This window comes from Centruroides vittatus, unplaced genomic scaffold, assembly GCF_030686945.1.
Source record: "Centruroides vittatus isolate TY-2023 unplaced genomic scaffold, ASM3068694v2 contig_296, whole genome shotgun sequence".
Taxonomy (NCBI): domain Eukaryota; kingdom Metazoa; phylum Arthropoda; class Arachnida; order Scorpiones; family Buthidae; genus Centruroides; species Centruroides vittatus.
This window is the reverse complement of record NW_027121884.1, coordinates 60,070-72,119: the sequence shown is the minus strand read 5'-3', so window position 1 is coordinate 72,119 and position 12,050 is coordinate 60,070.

The window sequence follows — 12,050 nt, the reverse complement described above, 5'->3', positions numbered from 1 at the left end:
ATCTTTAGCGCTTACTTAATGCTATAAAATGTTCTATATTATTGATATTCTAATACATTGCTGAGTTTTAGCACTGTTAATAGCTTTTAACTTGATATATAATATGAAATAAATTTTTGTTTCAGTACCTCAAACATTGAGAAGGCTTTATTTATGTGTATTACAACATATACTTTAATATTTTATTGTAAAAAAAAAAAAATAAAATTTACGACTGTTAAATGTGAATTGACAAAACTATGTTTACAACTTCATCGTTATTCGCATTGTTTTCTTAATCACACAATATTAAAGTGCACTATAATTAGTTATGTTTGTAATTTATTTCAACAGCTTTACTGGTGTATTTAAATTGTGTATACTTAATGTACTATAATGAGTGTATGTTGTTTGCTTACTTAGCTGATGAATTTTTGCATGTAAACGACTCGAATATGAATTTACAATTACGTGATAAAAGCATTTATTAATGACAGACAAAGTTCGTGCGTTCATTAAGAAGCTCGATATCTGGATTATACGCCTTTAAAGCAAAAATTTGAATATGTTCTTACTCACTTCGGATTATATTGAGAAAAATTTTAATTAAACAAGACACTATTGATTACCACAGTTTGGATCGCATGAAATTGCATTTGCGTGAACTCAGTTGATTAAGTATTTACCGGAAGGTAAATATGATTTTTCAAAGAGATGGGTACTGAATTCATTTAGTGGAAATGTTGTTGCCGCTGCTAAGTTACCAGTTGAGATTCTCGTCCAGCTCTTCGAAATGTCTGCCGACAAAACGCTTAGTTGAAGTACACTGATGTTTGAACTCAAAGTTACATATGAAAATATCTTCTCTGGGATGCCACTCTAGACCTACAATTTTTATCACCTTAGTTTTTCTAGTTGTATCAGACATGTCCCCTAACGAACCACTATACACATAGTGAAGATCCTTATGTAATCCGCTACGATCTTTACGATGATCCGTCTCGGGTTAGTTCTTACTACCCGAGAATGCTCTTACGTTGGTTCGTAGAAAAGTACACCTCTACACTCAGTCCAGTGAATATTTACAGTTTATCTACAAAACAAATATTTACAGGATGTACAAGTTTGACAACATTATACACACGATGCAACAAAGGTGTGGTATCTCACGTACAGCTTGTCTGTTGGGGACTATTAGACCCTGGGGAAACTCCGGTCGGTTTTCGGAGTTGGCTCAACCGTGTGGCCGTCCGGTCTCTACACTAACCCTTCTCAGAGGAATTCCTAAGAGGAGAACACTCTCTCTACACCTCACGGGCTTCCTAAGTGTCAGAGACCACCACGTATCCGGTCTCTCGCCCTTCTCCCCGTTCCTCTTGCCACCCTTACAATTTAAGGAGTTCCACGGCGACAACTTGCGACCAATCGGGTCCTTTCTTTCCCCTGGGAGCTTCCAAAGACGTCCGCCCTACTCCCGACGACGTAGCTTACAGTTGCGTCCGTCCCTTGTTTACGTTTTTCAAGTCGACCAACACGTGGCAAACACATTGACGTGTACTCATAAACGGAGACGCTATCCCTTTGTTCTTCCCGGCCGTTTATAGCCCCAACACCAGGTGGGACCAATTATCCCGGTCGCGTGACTTTCGGCCTGCTACGCTAAAAGCGGACCTTTACACACATCCTTTAATATTGATGGTTCACTTGTGAACCATTTGTGGAGCTCAAATCCACCTCTCCTTAGTAATTGAATTAATTCGTTAATCAGTTCATTACCCATTTCAGAGTTGTTTACACCAGTCAACATGTCATCGACATAGAAATCTCTCAATACTATTTTAGTGGCTTTCGGAAACTCCACACTTTCATCAATCGCTAACTGCTTCAAAGCTTCCGTAGCCAAATATGGGCTGATGTTGTTCCATAGGTGACAGTGTTAAGACGAAAAGTTTGTATTGGCATTTCTGAACTCTCTCTCCAGACTTTTCGTTGAAAGTCACAATCCTCAGGTCTAACCTTCACCTGTCTATACATCTGCTTTAGATCAACTGTTTTTGCAATATTGTGACAACGAAATCTTAAAAGAATACTAATCAAATCTTCCTGGGTTTTTGGACCGATCATTAAGGTATCATTAAGTGAAGTACCTGATGAGGATTTTGTGCTGCCATCAAACACTACTCTCAATTTGGTTGTTAAACTTGATTCCTTTATTAAGTAATTGTGAGGGTTATAATAGTGTTTATTTTCTACGTCTTTACAATTGGGTGAGATTAACTCCATGTGTCCTAAAGACAAATATTCCTACATAAATTGTCAGTACTAATTGTAGATGTCTGGCATAGTAGCGAGTCTCCTTTCTAAACTGTAAAGTCTTCGAAGAGCAGTAACACGAGAATTTCCTAACGCCTTTCTATCGGGTTTAAAGGGTAAGGCAACATAATATCGTCCGTAATCATTTCTCCAAACATTTTTCTCAAACTGAATTTCACACAACCTTTCCTCAATACTTAATAATTGGGATGAGAGAATATTTTCAAGTTTTCAAAATGATCTCACTAACTCATTTGTATTTGCACATGCATGATTCACCACAACTCTGTTGGGCTCATGGGATTCAAAGGTCACCTTGCCTGAGATAATCCATCGCAATTTTGAACTCAATGCAAATGGACAGCCCAACCCACGTTTGATTAAATTTCCATTTATTAAGGAAACAAATAGATTCACGCCAAACAGGATGTCTATATTCCTTGACATATAAAAGAAGGGATCGGCCAAAATAAGATCATTAAAATCATTGCAAATATCTGATGGTAACGAAACATATGGAAGTTTTTCTGTGACTCTTTCTATTACAAAGGCAGAGGTAGAAGCATGCAGTTCACTTTTAAAATGTGAAGTGAATATCAATTCAACCTCCCCATTGCTCATAATGGTGAATGCGCCTAGACATGAAACCGACATTGTACTGTCCCTTACATTTAATCCTAATTTTGTCACACACTCTTTAGAAATAAATGATCTCTGACTTCCTGAGTCTAATAAACATCGACAATCTACCCATTCGTTGTTAGAATTTAAAACCTTAATTTGAGCAGTACATAATAAAACTTGATTGCTTACATTCTTTTTTGACCCTCCTTCACAATGTGAGGCACAAATTGAAGTGGTTGACTTACAAATTGACTTACAAACTGTCCCTTTTGTCATCTCAGGAATAGCTATACTTGAATTCATAGATGGACGGCTTCTTTGTGGATTTGACTCGGAGTCTGTATTACAGATGGAATTTCTTTCCCTTCCATAACACAAGAGTGAGTTGTTTTCTCTTGCAGTTTAAACAAGAAACATTAACAGTGCAATTTCTCACACTGATTTTTCGACAAACAATTAAAACATAAACCTTTCCTTTTTGCTAACTCCTTTCTGTCCTGTACCTTAAGCTTCTGAAATTTTGCACATTTGTATAAGGAATGGTCTCCCTTACAGCATGTACAGTACATTGTCCCTTCATTTGAAAAGCGAGAGATGTAACCTTGGGCATGAATCTTTTATTAGTCTGAGTTTTGGTTGACTGTAGAGTTCTAACATGACCCTTCAAAAATTCTAATAAGTCATTCAATAGAGGAATATCATCACCCTTAAGTGAGCGCTCCCACCAACCTCTAGTTGTTGCATCCAATTTAAATTGAATAATGAACATAAATAATATGCTCGAGAACTCATCTATATTAAAATTTAGAGCTTCTAAGGATCGAATACATTCTGTAGTCGAGTCAACAATATTTAAAATCTGTACCACATTTTCATAATTTACTGTTGGCAAACTCAATATCTTGTTAATTAACGACGCTACCAATTCTCTTTTATGAGAATACCGTTGGGAAAGTAGTTCCCATGCAATTTCGAAATTTCGATCACAAATGGATAGGGATTGTATGATTTTTAAAGCTTCTCCTCTTAATGAACACTTTAGATACTGTAGTTTCTGAGCACCTGATAATTTTCCATTGTTTGTAATAGCTGCTTGGAACAGATCACTGAATGGCAGCCATTCCTCAAAATTGCCACTAAATGAGGGCAATGTTAATTTAGGTAATTTTAAATCTGATATTTCACTAGCTTTATCAACACTGGAGATACTATTACTATTTTTCAATTCTAGATTTGTTCTATCTATCACTAATATCAACTCGTCAATCGAATCTTGTGCCATTTGACTTTCCTCAATATATTGTTCTAATTCGTCCTCCTTACAAATATCAAACAGTCTATCAAAGACTTTCTTTAAGTCATTAGCAACAACACCCAATTTCGAACGATACAGATCAAGTTGCACACTACCTGAATCTTTAACATTCCCCAGAATTTTCTCCCTTAGTCTAGTAAGACTACTCTTGGCAACTCTCTTTTTTATACACAACGTTTTTAGATCCATTTTTAATAAACTAGAAATATCGTACCTGAACGCCTTTAACTAAAACAACAGTCCAAAGTCCAACTCTTGAAGTATACCTCCAACTGAAAGTTCGTTTCTATCTACTTTACTCCACTGCACTGCTCTCAACGTTATCCTCGTCCTATCCGACTGTCAACGTTATCCTCATCCCATCCGACTCTCAATGTTATCCTCATCCCATTCGACTCTTGACGGACCAGAAAATGATGTAAAATGTTTTAACATGTTGCTGTTTACACGTTCTAAACACAGTACACAAATTATTTATAACACAACAACAACAATATTTGTAATTTATTTTCAACACTAGTGAGTAACACTCTGGCACTCCAAAAGCGAGTAACACTCAGGCACCCGACAATTAATTAATAAAGGCACAACACTGGTTCTTTGCTAGCCACACAGTCACACACTCTGGTCAGCACAGCTACACACTTCGGTCAGCACTGCCTGGCCACACCAAAGGATATAGCACAATTTTTCCCTCTCTAGGCAGGAAGATCTCTCCCCGCATTCCCAAGTCTATAGTTACACAACACACCTGACACGTGTGACAGAGCTCTGGACTGTACATCAACACTACGTAACATAAACACACGTGTTACAATTTTGTTAAATTGAATATCGAACTTCACAAAAGATATTCATTAGTTGTGTTATTTATACGACATTCCAGATTTCCTCAATAATTAATTTCGATTTTTACATATACAAAATTCCATAAATGATAATAAATTTACTGTTTATTACTGTTATGTATTGTTGAAAATCTTGTTTTTGTATAATGTATTAATGCTTACAGTTATAATTTTAACTGCTGGAAACTAATATTTTTAAATACTTGTAACTGTACATTCTTTTATTTTTTTACTATTTCCACGCGATTAAGCTTTAAAAAGTTCGTTAACTTTATTAACTGCTTTATTATATCTATAATAAACTGTTCTCTCTTAAGTCGTATATAATTATAAATTATAATTAAAATATACATTTATTTCTATTCTATGAATGCACAGTTTACATTTAATTTAATTGGTTTAATATTGCTCTAGAGATGCGAGTGTTACGTAAATTGGAAATATTCCAATTTATGTAACACTCGCATCTGTATTATGTAAGTGCATTCCAATCACAATACGTTTATCAGTTTAAATACTAACCAGCAATAAATTTTGATTTCAATTCTCTTTATTGTTTGGCCATAAAATTTATTGATTCCTTCAATTTTCTATTACTGTTTATTCAAGCAATGAATTTAATAAACCAGATTAAATATGACTACTTTGGTAAATATGCAAAATTACAACTTATTTAAATATATCTTTTCGGTATCCAATTCATAATTAACATTAATTACAGATTAATCTACGTTTTGTAATTTTTCTATATACTTTTTGTTTACGACAATTTTAATTTATTATTTCACTATGACTTATCATTTTGCAAGATTCTGTGTAGAAGTGGCAAGACCGATGTTGTCACAAAGTCAAAATTTTAAAACATTTTCTATGGTCCGAGATATTTCAGGTCAAGGTTTATCACCTAAATTCACGGTCCAATTTGAAACTCTGAAAAAGTCGCGCGCTATGTATCAATCGAGTTTACGATTTCTGACTTACCTTAATACCTATGATAAATTACAATTAGTCTTAAAACCAGGGATTTAACATTAACCTTGCAGTAACAATATCAATGTTTCAAAACACACATTTGTGTTTTCTGGCATAACATATGGAAATTATAAGAGTTTTTTCACGTTTCTAACACTTTTCGCGAGGGATTAGCAAGTACTAATTTTAACACGCGAGTGGCAAACTGATTTAAATTTCAAGAACAGATATGGGAAACTTTAGTGAAAGAGGCCCCGACAAATTATATATAACTTCAAGTTTAATAAAAACAACAAGTCACCGGAAGTGTATTTTCGTGTAAAGTAAACACACTTGACCCTACTCGAGGAGCTAAGATTTGATCTCCCAGATAACAAATGCAATTCAGTGCAATAATATTTTGATTCGGATCATTGAAGAGAACAAATTTATTGCAATGACATAGTAAAATATTCATTGAAACATAAGCCATATTATACAATCAACTTATATTCAACTTAAAGTTTTTTACAGTGTTTTGACACATTATAGTATTTTAACGAGAGTTCCATTTATTATTATTTCTAACATGAACACTATTTCAATTTCGACCATAAATATTTATATTTTTTCATCTATTAATATACATTTATACAAAAAAAAAGAATCAATCGAAAAACACGTTTCTCAAAATTCTATGTTTATTTTAATTATACTGAATACTGTATAAGTTAAATCAATCTGCAGAAAATATCTAATTAATTATAAACTAATATTAAATTCTATTCATCTATTAAGATTATGTAAAATTCTATTCATCTATTAAGATATTAAACAGCTCGACATGTTATAAATGTAATAACTCATTTACTGGTGTGCGTGCATAAACATACTTGAGTGGTAAATCTATATCGAATTTCTGAAATTGAAACATAAAATTGTCAACGCTCGGAATTGAAATTTTACGACTTTACATTGATATGCAAGCGTAATTAGAGTTGTCAAATGGCAATTTTCTATTTCCGTTGGTTATTGTTTGCTCTAATAACTCACTGGCGTATCTATGGAAACTCATCTGCAGTAACAATCAATATCGTAGTTGCAAGACGTTTCTCGTCTTTTAAATCTAGTCGAAATCTAGTCGTAAATGCACAATGAACCGTATTATTATTTACAAGCACACATTTTGACTCTCTATACTTGTATATTACATTTTCTTTTAACAAAATGGTGTGTCTCGCTTATTTGTTGGCTCCTTACATGAACTGTATTGCGGCGTTTGGATTGAACGTGATGGAACCGTGTTCATGTGTTTCGAATGACACTGATCAGAAGGGACACTTTGCATCTTCTCGGCTGTTTCGAATCTATACGCATTTCGTAGAGTGTTTTCTCTGGTTTGTCAATATTCTGTTTTTGATAAGGCTAATTGATGGAAACGTTTACGGTTTACGAGTTAGCAATATGTACGGAAAAGATGCTTTCAAAGATTCAGTAGTTAGAGCATTAATATCGAGTTATCTGGCAATCCAATACAGTATCCTCAAGAGGAACCAAATTCCTTTTCATTGTGTGGTAAGTTCTTACAAAGGGGAACCTATGGAATTAGACAAAATAGGAAAATATTTTTATTTTGTTTTGCTGAGTGTGATTTTTGCCCTAGCCATAGAAGTGACAGTTGTTTCAGATTTAATATACTACAACGAAATAAAAAAACAGAACGGAACAGATCTCGAAGCGTTCCTTGTCGCTGTTTTACATGGTTTGCATCTTCTGTATACCGTTGGCCATATTACAGCGACCTTGACCGCACTCGGATTAACACTTTATATTCTTCAGAAAAGATTGGTTAAAATGTCTGAAGAAATAGCTGAGTTGAATATTAAACAACGGTTCTTGCGACAAAAATTGGAAAGTATCATCCGAAAACACGTTGAAGTTTGGCTATTCGTCGACGGAATGAATGAAGCACTGAGCAATATGTCATGTGTCATTTACATCTTTTACCTGTATCTCCCCTGCTTCTTATTGTATGGAACAGTGTTTATCGAAATGGACATTGTTTTGAAAATGTATATTGCAATATTCTCGGCGGGGTTTACTATTGGAATAATTGTATTCACTTGGGGTGTTTCTATCTTTACCTCATCAGTAAGTGACTAATGTTATATGTGAAGAAAAAGAGCTGGTTTGAAAATTATACAGTGGTGCCTCATATAACGTACTTAATCCGTTCCATGTGCACGTCCGTGAAGTGAAACGTTCGTTATACGAAACGCATTTTCCCATATAAATACGTGTTATAACATCTAATTCGTTCCGCAGCATAAAATAACCGTACTGTATCATAAAAAAAATGAACATGGGGTGGGTTCTCTGCGTGATTGACATCCGTTTAAAAATTCTTGCGGAACGCGTTCTGAAATTCCGGTAGGAGTGCACGCTGTCGAACGGCAAAAACGGCCGCTTGTAGCAATAGTTTAGGTGAAAAGCAACATGGCGTCCTCCATGGCTAATATAGTTTCGTTTTCGGGTCTATTATGTGGTTTTATAAATGAGAATGTAGAAATTGTGAAAGCGCGAGTTAGCGCACCCGGTGATGTAAGTGTCTTTACGATTTTTTTGAGGCTATTTTGAATGCTCTTTCAACAAATAATCCATTTTATTGTTAAATTTTACAATTGTGACCCTTCTTTTTCCTTTTAAAGCTCATATTTTAGAATTATAAATTCTTCCATCACGATACTATCGATAGTGCGAGCGCCGCCATCTTTCTTTCACCGTCGTTCCTAAATGCCTACAAACAGCACCGCACTCCCGTAGTAGCGGAGACGCAAAGCGACCGCTATTAAAGAACGCACCCATGGAGCAGTCACCAATTATGTTGGAAAGTTTGTTGTTCGCAGCGTACGTTATACGAGGCATTACTGTAATTTGTTTAATTTAAAATAAATTTAAAATTTGTTAAAACTAAATTTTCAAATGTTATATAACTAGTTAGCAATACATTACCAATTGTTTTTAAAAATTACGTGCTATTGAATTTTTATATTGCATATTAGACACAAAGTCGTATTCATCACAGTACACGTATCTTGCTCTTGACTCTTAACTTAATTTTAACTAATTAAATTCAAATTTATTTAATTGTACTTACGGTATACAGATTTAGTGTACTGTACTGAAATTTCAGCAGTTTAAATTGTCAATAACTAAGTTCAATATATTTCAAATGATAACAATATATTCAAAAACTGCACAAAACATCTTGTAGGTTTCACATTCATTTCTATTTTTCTCTTTGCAATAATTTACTATTTGAATTTCAGCTCTACGACGACTTCGTGTCCATCGAGAGAGTTTCACCGGCAGATCTCCCATTGACTTTCAAGCTTCAGGTATTTCTTTATTTATTTTTCTTCGAATTTTGTGCTAATTAAAATATCTTAAATCTTGACGCATATTCAGAATAATTTATTGTGGGGATTAATGTTGAGCTAGCATATTTGAACAATTAATGAATAAGTATGGTATAGTTCAGTCGTATGTTGATACAACTGAACTACACCAAACGCTTGCTGAGAGAATTATTTATTTTAGTCGTCTTATATTTATTTTTAAAAGTCTTCTTCAGGCTTGTAGAAATAAACGTAAATCGTTATCAACTACAACAATTGAATAAGTGTCACAGCAAATATTATTTTTTTGTATTGCAGTTATTATCTTTGTGTACGGAATGCCGTATATATTGTAAGCTGTTCCGAACACTAAAAAAAAATTGGTTTATCTTCAATTAATAATAAACAAATTTATGAGAATCACGTACTGCGAAGCTCTGAAATTTTAGAATATTTTCATATTCAAGATATCTTACATAGCGCGTCACATTTACTGTAACGTAAATAATAATACAGTGTACGGTTTTCTATACGAAATCACAATTTATATTGAAAATATTTTCCAACGTATCAAACACTGTTTTAATTGGATAATTCACAATATTGTTGCTAGATTTTGCTGTGATAAATGTTGGTAAATAATGTGATTCATGTAAAATGTCTATTTTTTCGGAACAACACAACGACAGTTAGTGTACTTGTTAAATAATATTAATATAATATTCAAAAATTCATATCGTAATTAAAGTGTTATCTTTTTTAGTTGACATCCTTTGTCAAGAGGTTTACCAAGTTTCCTTTGGGGATTTCAATCGGAGGGTTTTTCTATGTGAAAAAAGACTTTGTCATAAAGGTAAAGGTCATTCTATATTTACTCTTAAGCAATTATTAATACGGCCGAGTTTTATTTATTTCAGGTAACAGAAGGGTTATATTCAATATTTTCAACATTGATTCAAGTAACTGGAGTTATGGAACAGGAAAAACGCTGTGTTGTAAAGTCTGTCTCTAATTTCTCGTCTATTCATTAATTAAACAGTGCACAATAGCAGATAAATTCTCAAAGTTCTTGTCTATTTGTATAATTAAAAGCTAAATATGAACATTATGTTTATTACTGCACTTGATTGAAAATATAAATACCGATGTATTGGTTTAAGTGTCGCAATATTCGATTATGCAAGATAATGACGCGTATTGTTTTGTTTTAGTTTTTTTTTGCCTAATATTTGGCTGCTGTTCGTCGCTCGTTTAGTGATTTTATACTTAATGTTTAGATCTGTAATTAATGGTGAATTAAAGCTTATGATAGCAGTGTAATCTCTATTTGCTTTGTAAGTTGTTGGAATTGATCATGTAACGGTAGACAATGTTTTCCTTCTGGACAAGAATATTCTATCGATATGTTTTGACTTTCCTCCAAGAAACTCAAAACATATCGACGAAAATTAAAATATTTATTTTAATACAGTAGAAAACAAGAAAATACAATGTTTAAGTGAAATATAGAGTGGATCGAAAAAAGATGCCTAACATTTTGCTTGTAAGGCAGAAAACTATACATTATGTTTATTTTATAGATAAACAAATATTAGAGTTTACTTAAAAAATAATAACTGTATCTTTTTAAATACGTACCGTGTGTGCGCACAATATAGCCTACATTCATTGAAATATAAATATAAATTTATCAATTGTCAATATATCAATCTTTTGCTTAAAGTTAGATTTTAATATTTAAACTTATAATTCATATAAAAAGTGATTTGAAAGTTTCATTTGAGTGGAACTGTCAACTGGTTTGTTGTAAACATTTTGGAAGCTTTTTAGGATAAACAGAGGAAAATAACACTTTTCAGTACATCTCCGGGCATTACGTTTTTGTATTTTTTAAAACTAATTGCGACTCGAAAATGTAATTGAAAATAAGTGACAGTCGTTTTTTTTATTATAATCTATAAAAATCTGCGTGGGCCAAACCATTAAACACTGGTAATTAGCACTAATTGTGTATTTGATTAATTAGCTGTCTGCGTGAAGTTTTCCGGGTTTTCTTCACGTGTTCGAATCCTGAATAGGGGCCAGTTTATAATATAAAGTCCTCCCGGAAGGCACACAGCTTTCACATATTGCACCGAATTGCACCAATTGGTTCGCTATGATAGAAAAATCGAACGTAAAGTAATGCTGTTTGAAAATTGAATATTCGAGATCTCGTAACACCTAGCAATTTGATACATCCTTAAATGATAATAGCATAATGCTTACGAAATAAGAGTACAAATAATAATTTTTAGCTTTTATGTAATGCAATAAAATATTCTATATTATTGATATTCTACTACATAGAATGGTATTTCATTAATGTATTTTAATTATCGCATTAAATTGTTATAATAAAATTATAAACTAAAAAAATGTGGCTTTAATTTATAAACTGTTGCTGATTAATAAACGTATAAAAAAAAGAGCCTTCAACTTAATACTATCGATCACATTACCATTAAGTGTTTATCAGATTCTTCAAACTGGGTTCACAGTTAAATGAGTTATTTTAAAAATTGCGATTTTTCTTCGCGTGAATTGCACCCTAATTGTAACAAAAAACGGACAAGTAAACAC